Source organism: Phyllobates terribilis, unplaced genomic scaffold (genome assembly GCF_046119375.1).
Source record: "Phyllobates terribilis strain yellow unplaced genomic scaffold, ASM4611937v1 Scaffold_11__3_contigs__length_659146591, whole genome shotgun sequence".
NCBI classification, from domain to species: Eukaryota; Metazoa; Chordata; class Amphibia; order Anura; family Dendrobatidae; genus Phyllobates; species Phyllobates terribilis.
The window spans coordinates 575,328,703-575,354,697 of NW_027362771.1; the positions used below are offsets into that span (position 1 = coordinate 575,328,703).

General features: G+C 47.8%; 4 non-coding genes across 4 annotated transcripts; all 4 read right to left on the reverse strand.

Annotated features, from left to right (window-relative positions):
• Nucleotides 1-3,657: 3,657 nt before the first annotated feature.
• Nucleotides 3,658-3,797, reverse strand: LOC141168096 (U4 spliceosomal RNA). The gene has a single exon (XR_012251848.1). It is a non-coding gene; the product is annotated as a U4 spliceosomal RNA (small nuclear RNA).
• A 4,083-nt stretch (nt 3,798-7,880) lies between these two features.
• On the reverse strand, nt 7,881-8,020 carry LOC141168079 (U4 spliceosomal RNA). The gene has a single exon (XR_012251831.1). It is a non-coding gene; the product is annotated as a U4 spliceosomal RNA (small nuclear RNA).
• Nucleotides 8,021-19,683: 11,663 nt separating this feature from the next.
• Nucleotides 19,684-19,823, reverse strand: LOC141168165 (U4 spliceosomal RNA). Its single transcript, XR_012251914.1, has one exon. It is a non-coding gene; the product is annotated as a U4 spliceosomal RNA (small nuclear RNA).
• Nucleotides 19,824-20,520: 697 nt separating this feature from the next.
• Nucleotides 20,521-20,593, reverse strand: TRNAK-UUU (transfer RNA lysine (anticodon UUU)). The gene has a single exon. It is a non-coding gene; the product is annotated as a tRNA-Lys (tRNA).
• Nucleotides 20,594-25,995: the final 5,402 nt, after the last annotated feature.

Consider the following 25,995-nt stretch of genomic DNA (forward strand, 5'->3'; position numbering starts at 1 on the left):
CAACGTAGCAGCCTGCTTACTCCTTACCCGGTGGGAATACTGGATAGTCCCATGACGGTGGAACGCAGGGAGTTCAATTTCTTCCAGTCCCTCCGGATCTTCTCCTTCGTCCGGCAGGTTGGGCATCCTGGACAGGGCGTCCGCGTTAGTATTGGAGCGCCCTGCCCGATATTTGATTATGAACTCGTAGTTGGACAGACGGGCCATCCACCTCTGCTCCAGGGCACCGAGTCTTGCCGTGTCCAGGTGTGTCAACGGGTTGTTATCCGTGTACACGGTGAACCGGGAAGAAGCAAGGTAATGCTTAAAGCGCTCAGTGACTGCCCATACCACGGCCAGGAACTCTAGCTTAAATGAGCTATAATTCTCGGGGTTCCTTTCGGTGGGTCGCAGTTTTCGGCTGGCGTAGGCGATTACTCGTTCTTTCCCCTGCTGGATCTGGGACAGTACGGCTCCTAGCCCGATGTTACTGGCGTCGGTGTAGAGGATGAAGGGCTGGCTATAATCCGGGTACGCCAAGATTTCATCCCCCGTGAGGGCCATCTTCAGCTGGCGGAAGGACTCTTCTTCTAGCTCTTCCCATTTGAAGGGCGGCTTCTGGTTCTTGGCCTTCCGGGACTGGCCTATCAGGAGGTCCTGCATAGGCGCTGCCTTTTTGGTGAAACCGGGAATAAACCTTCGGTAGTAGCCTACCAACCCGAGGAACTGCCGCACTTCTTTTACGCTGGAGGGGCTTGGCCATCCCTTAATTGCGGTGATCTTATCGGGGTCGGGAGCCACTCCGTCAGCGCTCACCACGTGTCCCAGGTACTGCACCTTTGGTTTCAGGAGGTGACACTTGGAGGGTTTCACCTTTAGGCCGTAACTCGCCAGAGCTTCGAACACCTCCGCCAGGTGTTTCAGGTGGTCCTCATAAGTTTTGGAGTATACGATGACATCGTCCAGGTACAACAGGACCGTCTCGAAGTTTCTGTGGCCCAGACAGCACTCCATTAATCGTTGGAAGGTTCCTGGGGCGTTGCAGAGTCCGAACGGCATGCAGGTGAACTCGCTAAGTCCCATCGGGGTGGTGAATGCGGTCTTCTCCCGGTCCGCCTCTGCTACAGGAACCTGCCAGTACCCGCTAGTGAGATCCAAGGTAGAGAAGAAGTTAGCAGACGTTAAAGCAGCCAATGACTCCTCTATACTTGGTAAGGGGTACGCATCCTTGTGTGTGATACGGTTGATTTTCCGGTAATCTACACACATCCTCATGGTGTTGTCTTTCTTTTTGACTAAAACTAGCGGGGCTGCCCAGGGGCTACAGCTATCCCGGATTACCCCAGCCTCCTTCATGTCTCTAAGCATCCCCTTGGCATGTTGGTAATGTGCAGGGGGTACGGGTCGATACCTCTCTTTTATGGGAGGATGATCTCCCGTGGGGATGCGGTGTTCTACCCCCTTGACTCGCCCGAAGTCTAACGGGTGTTTACTAAACACTCTCTCATACTCTTGAACCACCCGGTAGACTCCCTGTTTCTGGTGGGAGGGAGTGGAGTCAGTTCCCAAGTGTAGTTGCTGACACCAATCCTCCATTACTTTCTTAGAGCCGTTACCTTCCTCCGGGTGAGATGGAGGCAAGGGTTCCACAGACTGTATAGAGTTTTGGTTGATGGTATATAATTTTGCTAGCGTGGCATACCGGGGCAGGTACACTTCCCTCTCCCCGATATTGATTATGCGAACGGGCACCCTCCCATGGCGTACATTGACCACCCCCCGTGCTGTCAAAATGGTGGGTCTACTGTCTGAGTAAACTGGTTCTACCATTGCCTGGTAATCTCTACCTCTCAGACCAATAGCTGCCCGGCACCAAATCATCATTTCACTTTTTGGGGGCATGGCAATAGGGAAAGGGTCACACATTCTTACGCTACCAATCTCACCGCCGGAGAGTTCCACCTGTTGCCGTCGCATCAGTGCCCGGATCTCTTTCTGGAGCACTCGCTGCTCGCCGGAGCTGGCGTTCTTGGCAACCTGCTGTAGAAGGAAAATCACCTCTGCAAGACAATTTTCAATTACATTAGTTCCTAGAGTTATTTTTGGGTGGCTCTCATGTTTGTCAATGTCTACAATGATCAGTCCCTGTGCTGCCAGTTCGACTCTACCGATTTTGATGGTCACCTCTTTAAATCCGATCTGTGGCACGGGCTGGCCATTGCTGGCGATGATACTCAAGTCGTCGTCAGGGTAGCGGGTAATATCCGAGTCATTCCAGTACTGCTTAAAGAGCACGTACGGGATGGTGGTGACCTGTGACCCGGTGTCCAGTAGGGCACTCATGGGAATGCCATCCAGTACCACAGGCAAGACTGGACGTCCTCCCACATATCTGTCGCGCCAGTTCGATGGGCCTGGTGATCTTTTTCCTGGGGGTTGGCCCTCTACCCCAGGTTGTGCCCGTTTAAAGAACAGTACCTTTCCATATGTCCGGGTTGATTGCAGCGGCGGCAGATGGGTCGTCCGTCCTCGCTGTATCGGTCACTGGGTCTTCCTCTGGCCGGTGGGGTCCTCCTTGGTCGACGCCACGGGATGTCCTCCGGTCCGGATGCCAGCTGGATCTTCCCTGGGGTGGAAACCTGTAAAGACTGCACAGTTCGGGTTAGCGCAGCAACGCTCTTAGCTAGCTCTTGGACCTGATGGCGTAGGTCTGGAGCCGGGTCATTGTCCAAAGCCTGCGCATCAGCTCCCACAGGCCCTGCCGACAAGGGCGCCGCCTACTGGTGGTAAGTGATAGCTGGGCGCCTGTGGGTCACAACGCCACCCGGTGCCGGTTCTCGGAGCACCCGGATGGCTCTGTCCTTGAACTGTGCAAAGTCCAGATGGGGATCCTGTAAGGCCATTGCCCGCAACTGGGTTCGGTGGGCATTGCAATATAAACCCTCTATAAATTGTTCAGTCAACAGCCTGTCCTCGTTTCCCACCCCATCAGGGTCGGTCTGCTTTATGGCCCTCAGGGCCTCTTGTAGGTTTAGTGCATAGTCCCTTATACTCTCATGCGCTCTCTGCTTGCACCCGTAGAATCTAAGCTTAATCTCGGCTGAGGTGCGGGTATCAAAGGTGTCCTTCAGCCGGGTTAGTATCCCTGCGACAGTCTTCCTCCCAGGTGGCCAGGATTTTACTTCCCTTTTGGCTGCCCCAGTTAGTTGGGCCACCAGGATGCTCACTTTTTGCTCTTCTGTGAGGGGGTACACCTGGAAGAGGCTATCCAGCTTTTCTCTAAAGTCATGCAGGGTATGTGACTCCCCTGAGTACTGGGGTAGCCAGGCCGCTCCCGGGATATAGGGCATGGTGAAAGGCATGACTGCAGCAGCGGTGGCACTAACACTAAATAGTGACTGAATACCGCCATATCATCACCACATAATAACACTAAATAGTGACTGAATTCCGCCATACCATCACCACATAATAACAAAAAACAACCATAACATGACTATATATGGAGAAATCTCCAGGGAAGGTACTGAATAGATAGTAATTCTGTAATTGATCCCGCACGTTTCTTTGCTGATTCTCAGCCCGACACATGTAACATACGGCTCCAACACAACTGTATATAAATTTATTCCAGCTAAACAGCAATAACTCTTCTTCTACTATTAACCACCTACTCAGTCTCCCGGGAGACTATCAAAAATTGCCATGCTGACTGTATTACGAGCCCTCATGGCGGGGTATTGGGAAAAGTTTTCAACTAGCAATAATCACGCCTCGGATAAACCTCATGGGCTATGATACTGCCACTGCGCAAAGCTGGAGGCCATCTGTGAGGAGCTGCGGCCTCCGGATCTGGGGCTCTGTCTACACTGAGGAGAGACAAAGTCATTAGGGGGCTGTGGGAGCAAAGGATTCTGGGAGTGGATATGCTAATAACGCCCCTCCCCTAAATCTGTAATGGAAGAAAGAAAAGCCCCCCAGGCTGGGGGAGGGGAGAGGGTTCATCCTCCATCTGACCATAGTGTCACCACCTCCTGCTATACAGACTGTCTGCTCCTGCGTCCTGGGGGAACCTTCACTTATGTGTTACAGGATTGCATTACCAGGGACTTCCTGATGATGGCGCAAGAAGAGCAGCTGAGAAGCAATACTGTCATGCTGTGACCATATAATAACAAATAGTGATTAAATACCGCCATATATTAACCCTCCCTATCGATCCTACCTTCAAATTATCTGCTAACCTTAAAGGTTCACATACTTTTGTCACTCACATACATGTGAGATTGGATTATTTTCTTTAAAAAAAAGTGTAAAAGTTTAATGTTTTGGACTCATTTGATTTGGTTCTTCATCCACTTGTGAAAAGCTGATGTCGTTTTAGGTCAAATTTATGCAGAAATTAGGAAAATTCTGATGTGGGGAAAGATACTAAGAGGGTCTCATAATGAACTGGGGGTGGGAGAGGACGCTATCAATGACATGTTATGAAATAGGGGTGGAAGAGAACACTAAACAGGGACTTTGATGAATTGGGGGTCGGGGAGGCTGTTACCAGAAGCTTATAATGAAAAAAAACTAAAAAATAGTGACTGTACCATAAACACCCAATAATACCAAATAGTGACTGAATAATACCAGAATACTATGAACACACAAAAGCAAATAGTGACTGTAACACCGCCATAACATGACCATATAATAGCACCCCAAAACCATAACATGACTCTATTTGGAGTAATCTCCAGAGAGCAGCTGACAAGATATTAATTCTGTAATTGATTCTCCATATTTCTTTGCTTAATCTTTTGGCCTTAGGCACTGGCGTATTGCCAATGGCGGCAGGCCACACCACTGCTATGGGGCCCCTTGAGCCGTGGGGCCGCAACGGCCCATCACTGCAGCAGGCCCTCACCGCACTGTGCCCCGTCTCTGCCCGTTAGCACCAATACTGCCCGCCCACACAGAATAATGGGGGTGGAAGCGTCTACTGACTTGCTGATGGCCGGATGGGGGACCTAGTGCAAGCAATGATAATGGTGGAGGGAGCGTCAGCAGACATTTCCACCCCCATCATTCTTGCTTGGTGTCTGACGTGTCAGAACAGCGGGCACGATGACGTTATTACAGGGCGCCCGCTGCTCCTTGATGTCCGGCGCTTCCCACCGCACGCTGAGGAGATCGGAGCATCAGGTGGAACCAGGAGAGGTGAGTACTGTATTTTTTTTTTAAATCAGTGACCAGTGGCCTTAATACAGTATGAGGAGTGCAATATACTGTATGTAGGACCATGGGGGTGCATTATACTGTATGGAGGATCATGGGGGTGCATAGTACCGTATGGAGTAACATGATGGCGCATACTACTGTATGTAGGATCATGGGGATGCATTATATTGTATGGCGTACCATAGGGGTACATTATGCTGTATGGAGGACCATGGGGGCACATTATACTGTATGGAGGATCATGGGGTGCATTCTACTGTATGGAGGACCATTGGGGTGCATACTGCTGTATGGAGGATAATGGGGGAGCATTATATTGTATGGAGGATCATGGCGGTGCATACTACTGTATGGAGAATCAAGGGGGTACATACTACTGTATGGAGTATCATGAGGGTGCATTTTACTGTATGGAGGATTATGGGGGTGCATACTACTCTATGGAGGACCATGGGAGTGCATACTACTGTATGGAGGATCATGGGGGTGCATACTACTATATGGAGAACAATGGGGGTGCATACTACTGTATGGAGGATCATGGGGGTGCATACTACTGTATGGAGGACCATGGGAGTGCATTCTACTGTATGGAGTATCATGGGGGTGCATACTACTGTTTGGAGGATCATGGGGGTATATACTACTGTATGGAGAACCATGGGGGTGCATACTACTGTATGGAGGATCATGGGGGTGCATACTACTGTACGGAGAACCATGGGGGTGCATACTACTGCATGGAGGACCATGTGGGGCGCATTATATTGTGGGAAGGACCATGGGGGTGCATTATACTGTTTGGAGGATCACGGTGGGTGTATTATATTGTGTGGAGGGCCATGGGGGGTGCATTGTACTTTATGGAGGACCATAGGGGTGCATCAGGCCTGGCGTCAGCACGTGGCGCACTCGGGCAAGTGCGGGGGCCACTCGCCATCAGGCACCCTGGCGCGCTATGAGGCCTGTGGGCGGGGAGTCTGATGCCAGCGCCTGCAACTGCCCTCCCCCCACCCGCTTGCTCAGGGCCCCGGCACAATACTTACTTCTCCCCATTCCTCCGCAGATCCTGTATCTTCCGCTTCTCCTGACTGTGATGTCTCAGGTCAGATGGCGCGATGACGTCTTTCCAGCGCGCCCTCTCCTGAGCAGTCACAGCGCAGAGAGCGGGAAGAATGCAACGCTGAGGAGTCCGGAGTAGAGTAGCGGCAGCAGCAGCAGGAGAGATGAGGTGAGGTGAGTATTTTATTTTTTTCATTTAATAGGGGCATGGAGCATTGTAAGGGGTCCCAGCCGGCATGGAGCATTATGTGGGGCCCAGCCTGCATGGAGCATTAGATGGGGCCCAGCCTGCATGGAGCATTATATGGGGCTCATTCTGCATGGCGCATTATATGGGGCCCAGTATTCTGCATGGAGCATCATATGGGGCCATTTTTCTGCATGGAGCATTATATGGGGCTCATAATACTGTATGGAGCATTATATGGGTCTCATAATACTGTATCGAGGACTATATGGGGCTCATATACTGTATGGAGGACTATGTGGGGCCCATAATATTGTATGGAGGACTATATAGGGACCATAATACTGTATGGAGGACTATACTGTCCAGTCTGCACTGTGCGCTGCAAGCATTCGTTGGTTTCTGAGATATTGTAGAATTTACAATAGATATCAGTCATGTAATGTAAGAATTGAGTGAAATCTTTGCATTGTATTATATCTACATTCCTCTACCTTATCTGTGCATCATGAATCGTGGTATGTGTTAAAGGGGCCCACTGAGACGCTTTCGAGCCGGCCCTGGGGATCATTATACTGTATGGAGGACCATGGGGGTACATTATTCTGTACGGCTGTATGGAGGACCATGGGGGTGCATTAATTTGTATGTAGGACCATGGGGGTGCATTATATTGTATGGAGGACCATGGGGAGTGCACTATATTTTATGGAGGATCATGGGGAATGCATAATACTATATGGAGAGTTATGGGGGACGCATTATACTATATGGAAGGCTATGTGGGGGTCCATTATACTGTATGCAAGCAATTATACAGTGTGAAGGTTTGTGTGGGGGCCACCTTACTGTTTGGAGGGCTAGTGCGGGCCATTATACAGTGGGGAGAAGTGTGGGGCCATTATACTGTGGGGAGAGGTGTGGGGCCATTATACTGTATGTAGGGCTGTGTGGGGGTCACACTTGGGGGATCATACTGTGTTAGGGTCACCATATGTTGCCTTGGGAGTTGAAGTGGGGTACAGTAGGGTCATTTTACTGCGCATGTGGAGGCATTCACCATGGGGGTATCATACTGTGTTTGGGGGGCACTTTTGTTGGCATCATACTTTATGGGGACAATGGAAGAGGAATCTGGGACTTCACCAGGAGGGAAATTGCTAAGTAAAGGCTGGAAGGTTGTGAGATCTGCTCTTCTGCACCCCCAACAATTATTACTATTTTTGGGGGGTGGGGGAGTGCAATTATAACTTCTTCTGTGGGGCCCCATGATTCCTATGTACGCCCTTAGCCTTATGGAAGAACAACTTTACATATAATTCTCAGCCCGACAAATACAACAAACAGCTCCAATACAACTGTATATAGAATTACTCCAGTTAAACAGGAATAACACTTCTTCTACTATTAACTACCTACTCAGTCTCCTGGGAGACTGTCAAAAATTGCCATACTGACTGTATTTCAAGTCATCATGGCGGGGCATTGGGAAAAGTTTTCAACTAGCAATAATCACGCCTCAGATAAACCTCATGGGCTATGATACTGCCACTGCGCAAAGCTGGAGGCCATCTGTGAGGAGCTGCGGCCTCCGGATCTGGGGCTCTGTCTACACTGAGGAGAGACAAAGTCATTAGGGGGCTGTGGGAGCAAAGGATTCTGGGAGTGGATATGCTAATAACGCCCCTCCCCTAAGTCTGTAATGGATGAAAGAAAAGCCCCCCAGGCTGGGGGAGGGGAGGGGGTTCATCCTCCATCTGATCATAGTGTCACCACCTCCTGCTATACAGACTGTCTGCTCCTGCGTCCTGGGGGAACCTTCACTTATGTGTTACAGGATTGCATTACCAGGGACTTCCTGATGATGGCGCTAGAGCAGCTGAGAAGCAATACTGTCATGCCGTGACCATATAATAACAAATAGTGATTAAATACCGCCATATATTAACCCTCCCTATCGATCCTACCTTCAAATTATCTGCTAACCTTAAAGGTTCACATACTTTTGTCAAGTGTAAAAGTTTAATGTTTTGGACTCATTTGATTTGGTTCTTCATCCACTTGTGAAAAGCTGATGTCGTTTTAGGTCAAATTTATGCAGAAATTAGGAAAATTCTGATATGGGGAAAGATACTAAGAGGGTCTCATAATGAACTGGGGGTGGGAGGGGACGCTATCAATGACATGTTATGAAATAGGGGTGGAAGAGAACACTAAACAGGGACTTTGATGAATTGGGGGTCGGGGAGGCTGTTACCAGAAGCTTATAATGAAAAAAAACTAAAAAATAGTGACTGTACTATAAACACACAACAATACCAAATAGTGACTGAATAATACCACAATACTATGAACACACAAAAGCAAATAGTGACTGTAACACCGCCATAACATGACCATATAATAGCACCCCAAAACCATAACATGACTCTATTTGGAGTAATCTCCAGAGAGCAGCTGACAAGATATTAATTCTGTAATTGATTCTCCATATTTCTTTGCTTAATCTTTTGGCCTTAGGCACTGGCGTACCGCCAATGGCGGCAGGCCACACCACTGCTATGGGGCCCCTTGAGCTGTGGGGCCTCAACGGCCCATCACTGCAGCAGGCCCTCACCGCACTGTGCCCCGTCTCTACCCGTTAGCACCAGTACTGCCCGCCCACACAGAATAATGGGGGTGGAAGCTTCTACTGACTTGCTGATGGCCGGAGGGGGGGCCTAGTGCAAGCAATGATGATGGTGGAGGGAGCGTCAGCAGACATTTCCACCCCCATCATTCTTGCTCGGTGTCTGACGTGTCAGAGCATCGGGCACGATGACGTCATTACAGGGTGCCCGCTGCTCCGAGATGTCCGGCGCTTCACACCGCACGCTGCGGAGACCGGAGCATCAGGTGGAACCAGGAGAGGTGAGTACTGTATTTTTTTTTAATTCAGTGACCGTTGGCCATAATACAGTATGAGGAGTGCATTATGCTGTATGTAGGACCATGGGGGTGCATTATACTGTATGGAGGATCATGGGGGTGCATTATACTGTATGAAGTAACATGATGGCGCATACTACTGTATGTAGGATCATGGGGGTGCATTATATCATATGGCATACCATGGGGGTACATTATGCTGTATGGAGGACCATGGGGGCACATTATACTGTATGGAGGATCATGGGGTGCATTCTACTGTATGGAGGACCATTGGGGTGCATACTGCTGTATGGAGGATAATGGGGGTGCATTATATTGTATGGAGGATCATGGCCGTGCATACTACTGTATGGAGAATCAAGGGGGTACATACTACTGTATGGAGGATCATGAGGGTGCATTTTACTGTATGGAGGATCATGGATGTGCATACTACTGTATGGAGGACCATGGGTGTGCATACTACTGTATGGAGGATCATGGGAGTGCATACTACTGTATGGAGGATCATGGGGGTGCATACTACTGTATGGAGGATCATGGGGGTATATACTACTGTATGGAGAACCATGGGGGTGCATACTACTGTATGGAGAACCATGGGGGTGCATACTACTGCATGGAGGACCATGTGGGGCGCATTATATTGTGGGAAGGACCATGGGGGTGCATTATACTGTTTGGCGGAGCACGGTGGGTGCATTATATTGTGTGGAGGACCATGGGGGTGCATTATACTGTATGGAGGACCATAGGGGTGCATCAGGCCTGGCGCACTCGTGCAAGTGCGGGGGCCACTCGCCATCAGGCACCCCGGTGCTATGAGGCCTGTGGGCGGGGGAGTCTGATGCCAGCACCTGCGACTGCCCTCCCCCCACCCGCTTGCTCAGGACCCCGGCACAATACTTAGAATCATAGAATGGTAGAGTTGGAAGGGACCTCCTGGGTCATCTGGCCCAAACCCCTGCTCAAAGCAGGATTCACTAAATCATCTCAGACAGATGTCTGTCCAACCTCTGTTTGAAGACGTCCATTGAAGGAAAACTCACCACCTCTAGTGGCCGCCTGTTCCACTCATTAATCACCCTAACTGTCAAAAAGTTTTTTCTAATATCTAATCTGTGTCTCCTCCCATTTAGTTTCATCCCATTGCTTCTAGTCTTTCCTTGTGCAAATGAGAATAAAGATGATCCTTCTACAATGTGACAGCCCTTGACATATTTGTAGACAGCTATTAAGTCTCCTCTCAGTCTTCTTTTTTGCAAGCTAAACATTCCCAAATCCTGCAACCGTTCCTCATAGGACATGGTTTGCAGACCAGTCACCATTCTGGTCGCTCTTCTCTGAACTTGCTCCAGTTTGTCTATGTCTTTTTTAAAATGTGGTGCCCAAAACTGTGCACAGTATTCCAGATGAGGTCTGACCAAAGAGGAGTAAAGACCGATAATGACTTCACGTGATCTAGACTGTATGCTTCTGTTAATACATCCCAGAATTGTATTTGCCTTTTTGGCTGCTGCATCACACTGTTGACTCATGTTCAGTCTATGATCTATTAGTATACCTAAGTCTTTTGCACATATACTGTTGCTTAGCTCTATTCCTCCCATTCTGTATATGCTTTTTTCATTTTTATTGCCCAGATGTAGTACTTTGCATTTTTCCCTGTTAAAAACCATTCTGTTGGTTGCTGCCCACTGCTCCAGTTTATTTAGGTCTTTTTGAATCCTCTCTCTCTCTTCTCTAGTATTAGCTATCCCTCCTAGCTTTGTGTCATCAGCAAATTTAATCAGTTTACCCTCAATTCCTTCATCTAAATCATTGATAAAGATGTTGAACAATACAGGTCCCAGGACGGAGCCCTGTGGTACCCCACTTGAGACATTCATCCAGCTGGATGTGAAGCCATTTACAACCACCCTTTGAGTCCGATCACTAAGCCAGTTATGAATCCACCTAACAGTTGCCTGGTCCATTGCATACTTGGTCATTTTTTCAATAAGGATGGTGTGAGATACTTTGTCAAATGCTTTGCTGAAGTCAAGATATACTATATCTACAGCATTTCCCTGATCCACCCAGTCAGTGATTCTGTCATAGAAGGAAATTAAGTTAGTCTGACATGACTTGTTAGTTACAAACCCATGCTGACTCTGGTTAATCAATTCATTCTTATCCAGGTACTTACATACATGTTGTTTAATAATTTGTTCAAAGATATTTCCTGGTATAGAAGTCAGACTCACCGGCCTATAGTTCCCTGGGTCCACCTTCTTCCCCTTTTTGAAGATAGGAACAACATTTGCTCTTCTCCAGTCTTCTGGGACTTCTGTTCTCCAAGAATTTTCAAAGATTATGGAGAGTGGTTCTAAAATTTCTTCTACGATCTCCTTCAGTACTCTGGGGTGTAATTCATCTGGACCTGGAGACTTGAACTCATTTATGTTAGCTAAATATTCCCTCACAATCTTTCTGTTTACAGATAACTTGGATTCTTCTATTCCTTTAAAAGGACAGTGAAGATCAGTTGATGTTACATTTTCTTTCTGAGAGAAAACAGATGCAAAACAGGAATTTAAAAGTTTGGCCTTCTCAACATCCTCTCTTACCATTTCTCCATTTTCATCCTGTAAAAATCCTATAGCATCTTTGACTTTTCTTTTACTTTTGACATACCCCCAAAATCCTTTTTTATTGCTTTTGACATCTCTTGCAAGCCTTAATTCATTGTCAGCTTTAGCTAACCTGATACGTGCCCTGCAGGATCTGCAGACTGCATTATAATCTTCTTTAGATATGCCTCCCTCTTTCCATTTAATAAACATTTCTTTCTTTCTTTTTAGCATGTGTTTAAGTTCTGTGTTCATCCATCCTGGTTTCCTTAAATGCTTCCCATTCTTCCTACTTTTCGGGATTGTTAACGATTGTGCTTTAAGAATCTCATTTTTAAAAATTTCCCATCCTTCCTGGACATTTTTGTCCTTAAGGACATCCAGCCATTGGATCCCTCCTATTCTCTTTCTGAGTCTCTTAAAATCTGCCTTTCTAAAATCTAACCTTGAAGTTTGAGTCTTCACATGTCTTCCTCCTCTAGTTATCCAAAATTCTATAATAGCATGATCGCTGCCTCCTAGGGTCCCAGCCACCTTTACCCCCTCAACCATTTCCTCCCTGTTTATAAGGATTAGATCCAAAGTAGCAGATCCCCTTGTTTTCTCCCCTACCTTTTGGAAGATAAAGTTCTCAGCAAGAGAGGATAAGAATTTGCTTGACCTGTTAGTTTTACTTGAGAGAGATTCCCAACAAATGTCTGGATAGTTGAAATCTCCCATGACCACTACGTCATATTTTTTTGAGAACTTGGTCATTTGATACATAAAGAGTTCATCCATATCTTCAGCTTGCCCAGGTGGCCTGTAGTAAATGCCTACAATGGTGTCCTTTCCGTTGTTCTCTCCTTGTATTCTTACCCAAACAGTTTCCACAGAACTCTCAGTCTCTGAAGCTTCAATCTCTGTGCAGATATACGCTTTTCTAACATACAAAGCGACACCTCCTCCTTGTTTATCAAGTCTGTTACTTGCAAATAAGTTGTATCCTTTTAGCCTTTTATTCCAATCATGTGTATCGTCCCACCAAGCTTCAGTGATTCCAATGACATCATATTTCTTTTCCTGCATTAGTAGTTCCAATTCTCCTTGTTTGTTGCCCATGCTTTGTGCATTTGTATAAAAACATTTTAGTTTGTGATTGGTTTCTCTTCCTCCCATATTTTTATTATTTAGATTTTTTTGTCTTTGTTCTTCTTTTCCACTTCCAGTAGCAGAGATCTCAATAGTATTTGTCAGCTGTATGGCTTTTTCTGGCCTTTTGCTTCCCTTCCCACATTCTTCTAGTTTAAAGCTCTCCTGATGAGTGTAGCAAGGCGACTTCCAAATACATGTTTTCCAGTCTTCGTAAGGTGCACCCCATCTCTAGCAAGTAGTCTATCGAATAGGTAATTCATTCCGTGATCCAGAAATCCAAATCCTTGTTGACGGCACCATCGACGCAGCCAGTTGTTCACCTGTAGAATCTTATTCCACCTCATTGTTCCATGGCCATCCACTGGGAGGATGGATGAGAAGACCACCTGCGCTCCCAATTCTTTCACTTTCTTGCCTAAGTCTTCAAAGTCACTGCAGATGGTTTCCAGGTCCTTTCTTGCGGTGTCATTTGTCCCCACATGTATTAGCAGGAATGGGTAGTGATCTGTAGGTCTGAAGAGTCTTGATATCCTGTCAGACACATCTTTAATTTTTGCTCCTGGAAGACAGCACATTTCTCTTGAGGTTATGTCCGGTCTGCAGATAGCGGCCTCTGTTCCTCTTAACAGGGAATCCCCCATGACCACCACTCTCCGTTTTTTCTTCACAACATTCATAAAGTCTTATTTTGCTGTATTTGTTCATGGTTCTCCTGCGTGAGAGCCTGGTACAGGTTCCTGAGCAGTATGGGTGCTGACTGCCTCTCGATCCTCCTGCTTCTCTGGGTCACATGCTTCCATTCCTCTGTTTCGTCAGGTGCAGTTCGAATTTCTTCTCTTTCTAAATCATGAAGAGATAATTCTGCTCTGTCTAAGAACTCTTCACCTTCCTTAATGATTTTCAAGGTAGTTAACCTCTCTCCTAGATTTCGCAACTTTTCCTCCAACAGGGACACAAGCTTCATTTCTGGCACGTGAAGTTTGGCTTTTCCACTGGCAAGTCTGTGAACATGTAGCAGGATATGCAGCTCACCAAATGGCTCCTGGACTCTTCCATGTTCTTACTGTTAATGTTCTGAAAACAGAGAAAAAAGCTTCCAAAAAAAAGCCTCAAAATGCACACAACAGTAGGCACGCTATTTACCGATGTCCTCTTTCCAGCTCCAACAGCCAAAATCCAGTGTTCTTTGAGCTCGCGGACACTCTTCACTTAACCCAAAATGCAGTGGGAATATGCTAATTATCTCCTCAGGACTCCTCAGCACTTGTGAAAAGCTGATGTCGTTTTAGGTCAAATTTATGCAGAAATTAGGAAAATTCTGATGTGGGGAAAGATACTAAGAGGGTCTCATAATGAACTGGGGGTGGGAGAGGACGCTATCAATGACATGTTATGAAATAGGGGTGGAAGAGAACACCAGAGACTTCGATGAATTGGGGGTCAGGGAGGCTGTTATCAGAAGCTTATAATGAAAAAAAACTAAAAAATAGTGACTGTACTATAAACACCCAATAATACCAAATAGTGACTGAATAATACCACAATACTATGAACACACAAAAGCAAATAGTGACTGTAACACCGCCATAACATGACCATATAATAGCACCCCAAAACCATAACATGACTCTATTTGGAGTAATCTCCAGAGAACAGCTGACAAGATATTAATTCTGTAATTGATTCTCCATATTTCTTTGCTTAATCTTTTGGCCTTAGGCACTGGCGTACCGCCAATGGCGGCAGGCCACACCACTGCTATGGGGCCCCTTGAACCATGGGGGTGCATACTACTGCATGGAGGACCATGTGGGGCGCATTATATTGTGGGAAGGACCATGGGGGTGCATTATACTGTTTGGAGGATCACGGTGGGTGCATTATATTGTGTGGAGGACCATGGGGGTGCATTATACTGTATGGAGGACCATAGGGGTGCATCAGGCCTGGCGTTAGCACCTGGCGCACTCGGGCAAGTGCGGGGGCCACTCGCCATCAGGCACCCCGGCGCGCTATGAGGCCTGTGGGCGGGGGAGTCTGATGCCAGCGCTTGCGACTGCCCTCCCCCCACCCGCTTGCTCAGGACCCCGGCACAATACTTACCTCTCCCCATTCCTCCACAGATTCTGTATCTTCCGCTTCTCCTGACTGTGATGTCTCAGGTCAGATGGCGAGATGATGTCTTTCCAGAGCGCCCTCTCCTGAGCAGTCACAGCGCAGAGAGCGGGAAGAATGCAACGCTGAGGAGTCCGGAGTAGAGTAGCTGCAGCAGCAGCAGGAGAGATGAGGTGAGGTGAGTATTCTATTTTTTTCATTTAATAGGGGCATGGAGCATTGTAGGGGGGCCCAGCCTGCATACATAGTTACATAGTTAGTAAAGCCGAATAAAGACTTGCGTCCATCAAGTTCGACCTGTTAGTTCTGTAATTGCTAAAGTTGATCCAGAGGAGGGCAAAAACCCCAAATGATTTGGCCAATCTTCACCTGAGGAAAAATTCCCTCCCGACTCTGAAACCAGCAGTCAGAATAAATCCCTGTATCAACCTACTATTTTATTCTATTTTTAAGTATATGCAGAAATCTGCCTGGTATCTAGAAAAGCATCCAGTCCCCGCTTGAACTGGTTTAGTGAATCCGACATTACCGTCTCCTCACTCAGTGAATTCCATATTCTCACTGCTCTTACCGTAAAGAACCCCTTCCTATGCTGGTGCTGAAACCTTTTCTCTTCCAGTCTTAGTGAATGCCCTCTTGTTACCGTAATATCCCTCCTTTTGAACAAATCCTGGGCAAGATCTCTATACTGTCCCCTAACATATTTGTACACATTTATTATGTCCCCCCTCAACCTTCTCTTTTCCAGGCTGAATAGTCCTAGTTTTGCCAACCTCTCTGGGTATTGCAGTCCCTCCATTCCCTTTATTAATTTTGTTGCCCTCCTTTGTACCTTTTCAAGCTCATTTATATCCTTTCTATATATTGGGGCCCATAACTGAGCACAGTATTCCAAGTGTGGTCTGACCAGTGCTTTGTACAGTGGAAGAACAATGTTCTCATCCTTTGCAGCTATACCTCTTCTGATACATCCCATTACCCTGTTTGCCCTTACAGCAGCGGCCTGACTTTGGGCACTCCAATTTAGTTTGCTATCAATCAAAATGCCCAAGTCCTTCTCCATCTCTGAATTCCCCAATGATTTCCCATTCAGTGAGTACTGGTGACTTCCATTTTTCCTTCCCATATGTATGACCTTACATTTCTCCTCGTTAAACCTCATTTGCCATTTAATGCTCCACCTTCCCAGCTTATCCAAATCCCTCTGTAGGTCTGCACTGTCCTCTTTTGTATTAATTGTTTTACATAACTTTGTGTCATCTGCAAATATTGATATTTTACTATTTATCCCGTTGACTATGTCGTTAATAAAGATATTAAATAACATTGGGCCTAGTACAGACCCCTGTGGTACCCCACTAGTGACGCTTACCCAATCTGAGTATATTCCATTTATAACCACCCTCTGCCTTCTATCCTTTAGCCAGTTAGCTACCCACTTGCAGACATTTTCCCCCAGCCCCATCATTCTCATTTTGTATACCAACCTATTATGTGGCACGCTATCGAACGCTTTTGAGAAGTCGAGATACACGACATCCACTGGTTCCCCCTGATCTACTCAAGAGCTAACCTCCTCGTAGAAGTCAATCAGGTTTGTTTGGCAGGAGCGATTCCTCATGAATCCGTGTTGGTTCGGGGTTAATAGGTTATTAGCGTCAAGATGCTCCATGATTGCCTCATTAATAAAGCCTTCAAAAATTTTGCCCACAACGGACGTCAGACTCACCGGCCGATAGTTTCCGGCGTCACTTTTCGCTCCCTTTTTGAATATTGGCGCTACATTCGCCTGTCGCCAATCAAGTGGCACAGACCCAGTCTCAACAGAGTCCTTAAATATAAGATATAACGGTCTGTCTATCACATTACTTAGTTCCCTTAGTACCCGTGGGTGTATGCCATCAGGTCCTGGTGATTTGTTTATTTTAATGTTACTGAGGCGTTTCTGTACCCCAGCTTGGGTTAAATTTGTCATACTTAGTGGAGGATTAAGTTTGTCACTTCTCATTTCGCCTGTTAGTTCTTTTTCCTTTGTGAAAGTTGACGAAAAAAATTTATTTAATAGATTAGCTTTATCCTCATCTTTCTCTATGATTTTGCCTTCATCACTTTTTATCGGTCCAATATTATTCGATTTAATCCTTTTACTATTTATATACGTAAAGAACAGTTTGGGATTTGATCTACTTTCCCTAGCAATACGTCTCTCTGTTTCCTCCTTTGCTATTTTTATTTGTTTTTTACAGGTTCTCGTTTTTTCCTTGTAACACATTAGTGCCTCCTTGCTGTTTTCCTGTTTTAATCTCTTGAATGCCTCTTTTTTGCTATTTAACGCCCCTTTTACATTCTTGTTCAACCATATTGGTTTCCTCTTATTTCTGGTCCTTTTATTCCCATACGGTATATACCTCTCGCACTGAGTATTCAGAATTCTTTTGAAGGTTTCCCATTTACTATTCGTATTTCCTTGATTAAGAACTTTGTCCCAGTCTATAAGTTGAAGGTTTTCTTTCAGCTGATCAAACTTCGCCCTCCTAAAGTTTAATGTTTTAGTTGTTCCCTTATTGATAACCCTACTGAAGGGCATTTTGAAGTCGATAATATTATGATCGCTATTACCTAGGTGCCCCCCTATCTGTACCTCAGTTATTCTATCAGGCCTATTAGTCAATATTAAGTCCAACACGGCCTTCCCTCTCGTTGGTTCCTGCACTAGTTGGGAGAGATAATTATCCTTAATATTTGTCAAGAACCTTTTTCCTTTCTGCGATCTACAGGTTTCTGTTTCCCAGTCAATATCCGGGTAGTTGAAGTCCCCCATTACAATCACCTCATTATGTTTTGCTACTTTGTCTATTTGTCCTAATAGCAGTTTCTCATTCTCCTCTGTTATATTGGGTGGCTTATAGCAGACCCCCAGTAATATTTTATTATTATTTTTTGCCCCCTCTATCTCTACCCACATGGACTCGACCCCCTCTTCTCCCTCTCCTATATCTTCCCTTAGTCTGGGCTTTAGACATGACTTTACATATAAGCAGACTCCTCCGCCCTTCCCCTGTTTCCGGTCCCTTCTAAATGGAGCATGGAGCATTAGATGAGGCCCAGCCTGCATGGAGCATTATATTGGGACAATACAGCATGGAGCATTATATGGGGTCCATTCTGCATGGCACATTATATGGGGCCCAGTATTCTGCATGGAGCATCATATGGGGCCATTTTTCTGCATGGAGCATTATATGGGGCTCATAATACTCTATGGAGGACTATATGGGGCTCATATACTGTATGGAGGACTATGTGGGGCCCATAATATTGTATGGAGGACTATATAGGGCCCATAATACTGTATGGAGGACTATACTGTCCGGTCTGCACTGTGCGCTGCAAGCATTCGCCGGTTTCTGAGATATTGTAGAATTTACAATAGATATCACTCATGTAATGTAAGAAGTGAGTGACATCTTTGCATTGTATTATATCTACATTCCTCTACCTCATCTGTGCATCATGAATCGTGGTATGTGTTAAAGGGGCCCACTGAGACGCTTTCGAGCAGGGCCCACGAAAACCTGGAGCCGGCCCTGGGGATCATTATACTGTATGGAGGACCATGGGGGTAAATTATTCTGTATGGCTGTATGGAGGACTATGGGGGTACATTAATTTGTATGTAGGACCATGGGGGTGCATTATATTGTATGGAGGACCATGGGGAGTGCACTATATTTTATGGAGGATCATGGGGAATGCATTATACTATATGGAAAGTTAGGGGGGACGCATTATACTATATGGAAGGCTATGTGGGGGTCCATTATACTGTATGCAAGCAATTATACAGTGTGAAGGTTTGTGTGGGGGCCATCTTACTGTTTGGAGGGCTAGTGCGGGCCATTATACAGTGGGGAGAGGTGTGGGGCCATTATACTGTATGTAGGGCTGTGTGGGGGTCACACTTGGGGGATCATACTGTGTTAGGGTCACCATATGTTGCCTTGGGAGTTGAAGTGGGGTACAGTAGGGTCATTTTACTGCGCATGTGGAGGCTAATGTGGAGGAATTCACCATGGGGGTATCATACTGTGTTTGGGGGGCACTTTTGTTGGCATCATACTTTATGGGGACAATGAAAGAGGAATCTGGGACTTCACCAGGAGGAAAATTACTAAGTAAAGGCTGGAAGGTTGTGAGATCTGCTCTTCTGCACCCCCAACAATTATTACTTTTTTTTTGGGGGTGGGGGTGGCAATTATAACTTCTTCTGTGGGGCCCCATGATTTCTATGTACGCCCTTAACCTTATGGAAGTACAACTTTATATATAATTCTCAGCCCGACAAATACAACAAACAGCTCCAATACAACTGTATATAGAATTACTCCAGTTAAACAGCAATAACTCTTCTTCTATTATTAACCACCTACTCAGTCTCCTGGAAGACTGTCAAAAATTGCCATGCTGACTGTATTACGAGCCCTCATGGCGGGGTATTGGGAAAAGTTTTCAACTAGCAATAATCATGCCTCGGATAAACCTCATGGGCTATGATACTGCCACAGCGCAAAGCTGGAGGCCATCTGTGAGGAGCTGCGGCCTCCGGATCTGGGGCTCTGTCTACACTGAGGAGAGACAAAGTCATTAGGGGCCTGTGGGAGCAAAGGATTCTGGGAGTGGATATGCTAATAACGCCCCTCCCCTAAGTCTGTAATGGAAGAAAGAAAAGCCCCCCAGGCTGGGGGAGGGGAGAGGGTTCATCCTCCATCTGACCATAGTGTCACCACCTCCTGCTATACAGACTGTCTGCTCCTGCGTCCTGGGGGAACCTTCACTTATGTGTTAGAGGATTGCATTACCAGGGACTTCCTGATGATGGCGCTAGAGCAGCTGAGAAGCAATACTGTCATGCCGTGACCATCTAATAACAAATTGTGATTAAATACCGCCATACCAGGAACACATAATAACACCAAATAGGGGCTGAATACCGCCACATAGTTCCTCTATACTGACTGTCCACAAGTTCCTACTACGTGGAATATGTAACGAGCCCTCACTTATGTTCTAGTACATTACATTACCAGTGATCGCCTGTTGTTGGCGCCAAGAGAGCAGCGAACGAGAACAAGGTCACCACCCAAAACTAACTGAAATCAAAGAATAGTAACCGTGATATTTTCTTGAACAGTCGCCATCATTCGTCCTTCCCTAGGTCTCTTATATCCTTTAGAAATAGCGTTTATTGGTTTCATCTTTATTAAAAGCTTCCGCCCGAACAGGGACTTGAACCCTGGACCCTCAGATTAAAAGTCTGATGCTCTACCGACTGAGCTATCCGGGCTTCTGTACATGATCACTGACACAATGACTTTCTCCTGTATTATCGGCCGTCTGCTCCTCCTTTCTGGTTACAGACTATCACCACTCACCACTATACGTTCTGTCCATTGGTTTCTACGTCCTGGAAGGGAACCGTCTCTTCTGTATTCCAGACCTGTCCAGCAATGCAGAGATGATCCCATAAGAGGCAACGATTGAATTGGGGAGAGGACGCCATCAGGGACTTATAATGAACTGGGGGGTAGGGGAGGATGATATCAGGGACTTATTATGAATTGGGGGAAGACACTAACAGGAGGAGGACGCTATCAAGGACATATTATGAACTAGGGGTGGAAGAGAACACTATACAGGGACTTTTCAATGCATTGCGGTCGCGGAGTCTGTTATCAGGGACTTATGATGAATTGGAGGGGTTGGGTAGAGAATGCCATAAGGGACTTTCAATTAATTGGTGGTGGTGGGAGGATGTTATCAGGTTAGCAAAGCCCACTAGGGGTACAAGAATCCAATGAATTTAAGTAGGGGTAAGCCGGATCAGATTTGGTAAATAAAATCTCACTTTTAATATTCAAGATTAAAATATGGGTACCAATATCTCACAATGACATATACAGATATTAAAGTGACAAAGTGAACTTGTCCTCAATTATAAAATAGTTGGATCTTACCATTAGAAGTTTTCAATCAGCAAAAACATCACACAGGAGGGAGAAAAGGGAAATAAAGTCAGACAGGTAAAGCTACGTTCCCTGTCGTGCCCAATGCAATATCTCCCCGTCCTGACAAGGACAGTGCCCGAGTGCGACCTATCCCTCTAATAATGTCCTTGTACAAACCCTCCATACGCATTTCATCAACCTGTAACGGGAGACTCCTCAGGGGAGAAGAATGTATATAAAGGCAATTAGATTATGTAACAGTATCACAGCCCCTTTAAGTGGCAGAGTGCTGACAATAGCAGAGTGCTGACAGAGTGCTGACAGAATGCTGACAAGAGTGCTGACAGAGTGCTGACAGAATGCTAACAGAGTGCTGACAATAGCAGAGTGCTGACAGAGTGCTGACAGAATGCTGACAAGAGTGCTGACAGAGTGCTGACAGAGTGCTGACAAGAGTGCTGACAGAGTGCTGACAGCGCTGACAGAGTGCTGACAGAATGCTGACAATAGTGCTGACTGAGTGCTGACAGATTGCTGACAGAGTGCTGACAAGAGTGCTGACAAGAGTGCTGACAGAGTGCTGACAGCGCTGACAGAGTGCTGACAGAATGCTGACAAGAGTGCTGACAGAATGCTGACAGAATGCTGACAAGAGTGCTGACAGAGTGCTGATGTGACACCCCAGGGGTCTGGTTGCCACAGTAATAGAGATATTACGTCTGAGAGCAGGTGGGAGGTCTCTTGGTCAGGAATCCTATGCATGCCACACCTCCTGCCCAGTCCTGGGAGGGGAAGAACTTCCCCTATATAAACCTAGGGCTGAGGCAGGGTTAGTGAGTAGAGAAGAAGTAGAGACAGAGAAAAGAAGCAAATATAGGAACAGAACATCAGGAGCTCTGTGGGAGCAGTGTTACAAGGAGTCAGGGGCTGGCAGCTGCAGAGCTCGCCCTGACTGAGAAGATTTCTTACCGGACCCGGAGTCCGAGGCTGTGGGGACTAACTCCTACCCAGCAGCAGAATCCGTCAGGCAGGGGATTCCAGGTCCTCTGGCCAAGAAACCCGAAGGCACGGTCACACGCATGGGACCAGCACCGCCGTCGTGGAGCGGAAGCTACTAGAAGGCCCCGAGTCACCGGCCATACGGGTGAGCACCACACGGTACACTCAGGGACGTGGGCTACTTATACCCGCCTCTAGCAAGGTCGCCAGAAGAGTACAGTTAGTTTGGGAGGCCTACAACTCCGCCTGGCCAGGGGAGATCCCATCTGCTCAAGGACTGACCAGGCCCCAATCGCTAGCCAGTACTCCGGGAGGGTCTATCTTTGTCACCAGTAAAGACCCTGAACTACACCGTACCGTCTCCGAGTGGTTCCTGCTACCCCCATCATCCACGTCGGCTGCCCTGAGGCCATACCCCTCCCGTTGGGGGTTATACTATCACGCTGCACAATCCTACCACCGGCCTCAGCGGTCTGCCCTGCAGCAGCAGCTCCTTAGCTGTACTCAACGGGTGGCGTAGTCGTCCAACATCTACCGCTGATACATCGCCGCTCAGTTTGACTCCCTGGGCACGCACCGGATCACCGCCACGAGACTACAACCCTCAACAGATCCGGCTCCGGGTAAGCTCCCGCGTGCGCAACGCAGCGCGACACAGGCCCAGGGGCGCGTCAACTTTTGGTGTAGTCGGCAGGATTTCGTGCCCGCGACCACCGGGTACTGCGTGCCTGAAAAAGACTGTTCAAATTTACCTGTGGTGAAGATTCCCGCCATCCGGCGCCATCTTCAGCCTTCTTCCCGCCATCGGTGAAGATTCCCGCCATCCGGCGCCATTTTCAGCCTTCTTCCCGCCTTCCGTGGAGTTTTCCCGCCGTTGGACGCCATCTTGAAGACGTCGCGCGGGAAGAAGAGGGGCGTGGACTCCGAAAGCGCGCGAGAACTGAAGACCCGCCTCACGTCCGGACGTCGCGTAAGGTCCTGGAAGGAGCCCAGCAGACGCCGACGTCACAGGAGCGCGACGGAAGGTCCTCAACCCTGACGATCTACTGCGGAGCCGCGGCCTACGGAAGAGGATCATCGCAAGGTAGGCCACGGTCCACTAGGGGGGAGGAGGATGTCGGATACGGAGGAGAGCTTCACTGCCTCAACCCCCGCCAGCGCCACCGCTGCTGCAGTCATGCCTTTCACCATGCCCTATATCCCGGGAGCGGCCTGGCTACCCCAGTACTCAGGGGAGTCACATACCCTGCATGACTTTAGAGAAAAGCTGGATAGCCTCTTCCAGGTGTACCCCCTCACAGAAGAGCAAAAAGTGAGCATCCTGGTGGCCCAATTAACTGGGGCAGCCCGAAGGGAGGTAAAGTCCTGGCCACCTGGGGGGAGGACTGTCGCAGGGATACTAACCCGGCTGAGGGACACCTTTGATACCCGCACCTCAGCCGAGATCAAGCTTAGATTCTACGGGTGCAAGCAGCGAGCACAAGAGAGTATAAGGGACTATGCCCTGAACCTACAAGAGGCCCTGAGAGCCATTAAGCAGACCGACCCTGACGGCGTGGGAGACGAGGACAGGCTGTTGACTGAACAATTTATAGAGGGTTTATATTGCAATGCCCACCGAACCCAGTTGCGGGCAATGGCCTTACAGGACCCTCATCTGGAATTTGCACAGTTCAAGGACAGAGCCATCCGGGTGCTCCGAGAACCGGCACCAGGTGGCGTTGTGACCCACAGACGCCCCACTACCACTTACCACCAGGAGGCGGCACCCTTGTCGGCAGGGCCTGTGGGAGCCGATGCGCAGGCTTTGAACAATGACCCGGCTCCAGACCTGCACCATCAGGTCCAAGAGCTAGCTAAAAGCGTTGCTGCGCTAACCCGAACTGTGCAGTCTTTACAGGTTTCCACTCCAGGGAAGATCCAGCTGGCATCCGGACCGGAGGACATCCCGTGGCGTCGACCAAGGAGGACCCCACCGGCCAGAGGGAGACCCAGCGACCGATACAACGAGGACGGACGACCCATCTGCCGCCGCTGCAATCAACCCGGACATATGGCAAGGTACTGTCCTTTAAACTGGCACAACCTGGGGTAGAGGGCCAACCCCCAGGAAAAAGATCACCAGGCCCATCGAACTGGCGCGACAAATATGTGGGAGAACGTCCAGTCTTACCCGTGGTACTGGATGGCATTCCTATGAGTGCCCTACTGGACACCGGGTCACAGGTCACCACCATCCCGTACGTGCTCTTCAAGCAGTACTGGAATGACTCGGATATCACCCGCTACCCTGACGACGACTTGAGTATCATCGCCAGCAATGGTCAGCCCGTGCCACAGATTGGATTTAAAGAGGTGACCATTAAAATCGGTAGAGTCGAACTGGCAGCACAGGGACTGATCATTGTAGACATTGACAAACACGAGAGTCACCCAAAGATAACTCTAGGAACTAATGTAATTGAAAATTGTCTTGCAGAGGTGATTTTCCTTTTACAGCAGGTTGCCAAGAACGCCAGCTCCGGCGAGCAGCGAGTGCTCCAAAAAGAGATCCGGGCACTGATGCGACGGCAACAGGTGGAACTCTCCGGCGGTGAGATTGGCAGCGTGAGAATGTGTGACCCTTTCCCTATTGCCGTGCCCCCAAAAAGTGAAATGATGATTTGGTGCCGGGCAGCTATTGGTCTGAGAGGTAGAGATTACCAGGCAATGGTAGAACCAGTTTACTCAGACAGTAGGCCCACCATCTTGACAGCACGGGGGGTGGTTAATGTACGCCATGGGAGGGTGCCCGTTCGCATAATCAATATCGGGAAGAGGGAAGTGTACCTGCCCCGGTATGCCACGCTAGCCAAATTATATACCATTAACCAAAATGCTATACAATCTGTGGAACCCTTGCCTCCATCTCACCCGGAGGAAGGTAACGGCTCTAAGAAAACAATGGAGGACTGGTGTCAGCAACTACATTTGGGTACTGACTCCACTCCCTCACACCAGAAACAGGGAGTCTATCGGGTGGTTCAAGAGTACGAGAGAGTGTTTAGTAAACACCCGTTAGACTTCGGGCGAGTCAAGGGGGTAGAACACCACATCCCCACGGGAGACCATCCTCCCATAAAAGAGAGGTATCGACCCGTACCCCCTGCACACTACCAACACGCCAAGGGGATGCTTAGAGACATGAAGGAGGCTGGGGTGATCAGGGATAGCTGTAGCCCCTGGGCAGCTCCACTAGTCTTAGTCAAAAAGAAAGACAACACCATGAGGATGTGTGTAGATTACCGGAAAATCAACCGTATCACACACAAGGATGCGTACCCCTTACCAAGGATAGAGGAGTCTTTGGCTGCTTTAAGATCTGCTAACTTCTTCTCTACCTTGGATCTCACTAGTGGGTACTGGCAGGTTCCTGTAGCAGAGGCGGACCGGGAGAAGACCGCATTCACCACCCCGATGGGACTTAGCGAGTTTACCTGTATGCCGTTCGGACTCTGCAACGCACCAGGAACCTTCCAACGATTAATGGAGTGCTGTCTGGGCCACAGAAACTTCGAGACGGTCCTGTTGTACCTGGACGATGTCATCGTATATTCTAAGACTTATGAGGACCACCTGAAACACCTGGCGGAAGTGTTCGAAGCTCTGGCAAGCTACGGCCTAAAGGTGAAACCCTCCAAGTGTCACCTCCTGAAACCAAAGGTGCAGTACCTGGGACACGTGGTGAGCGCTGACGGAGTGG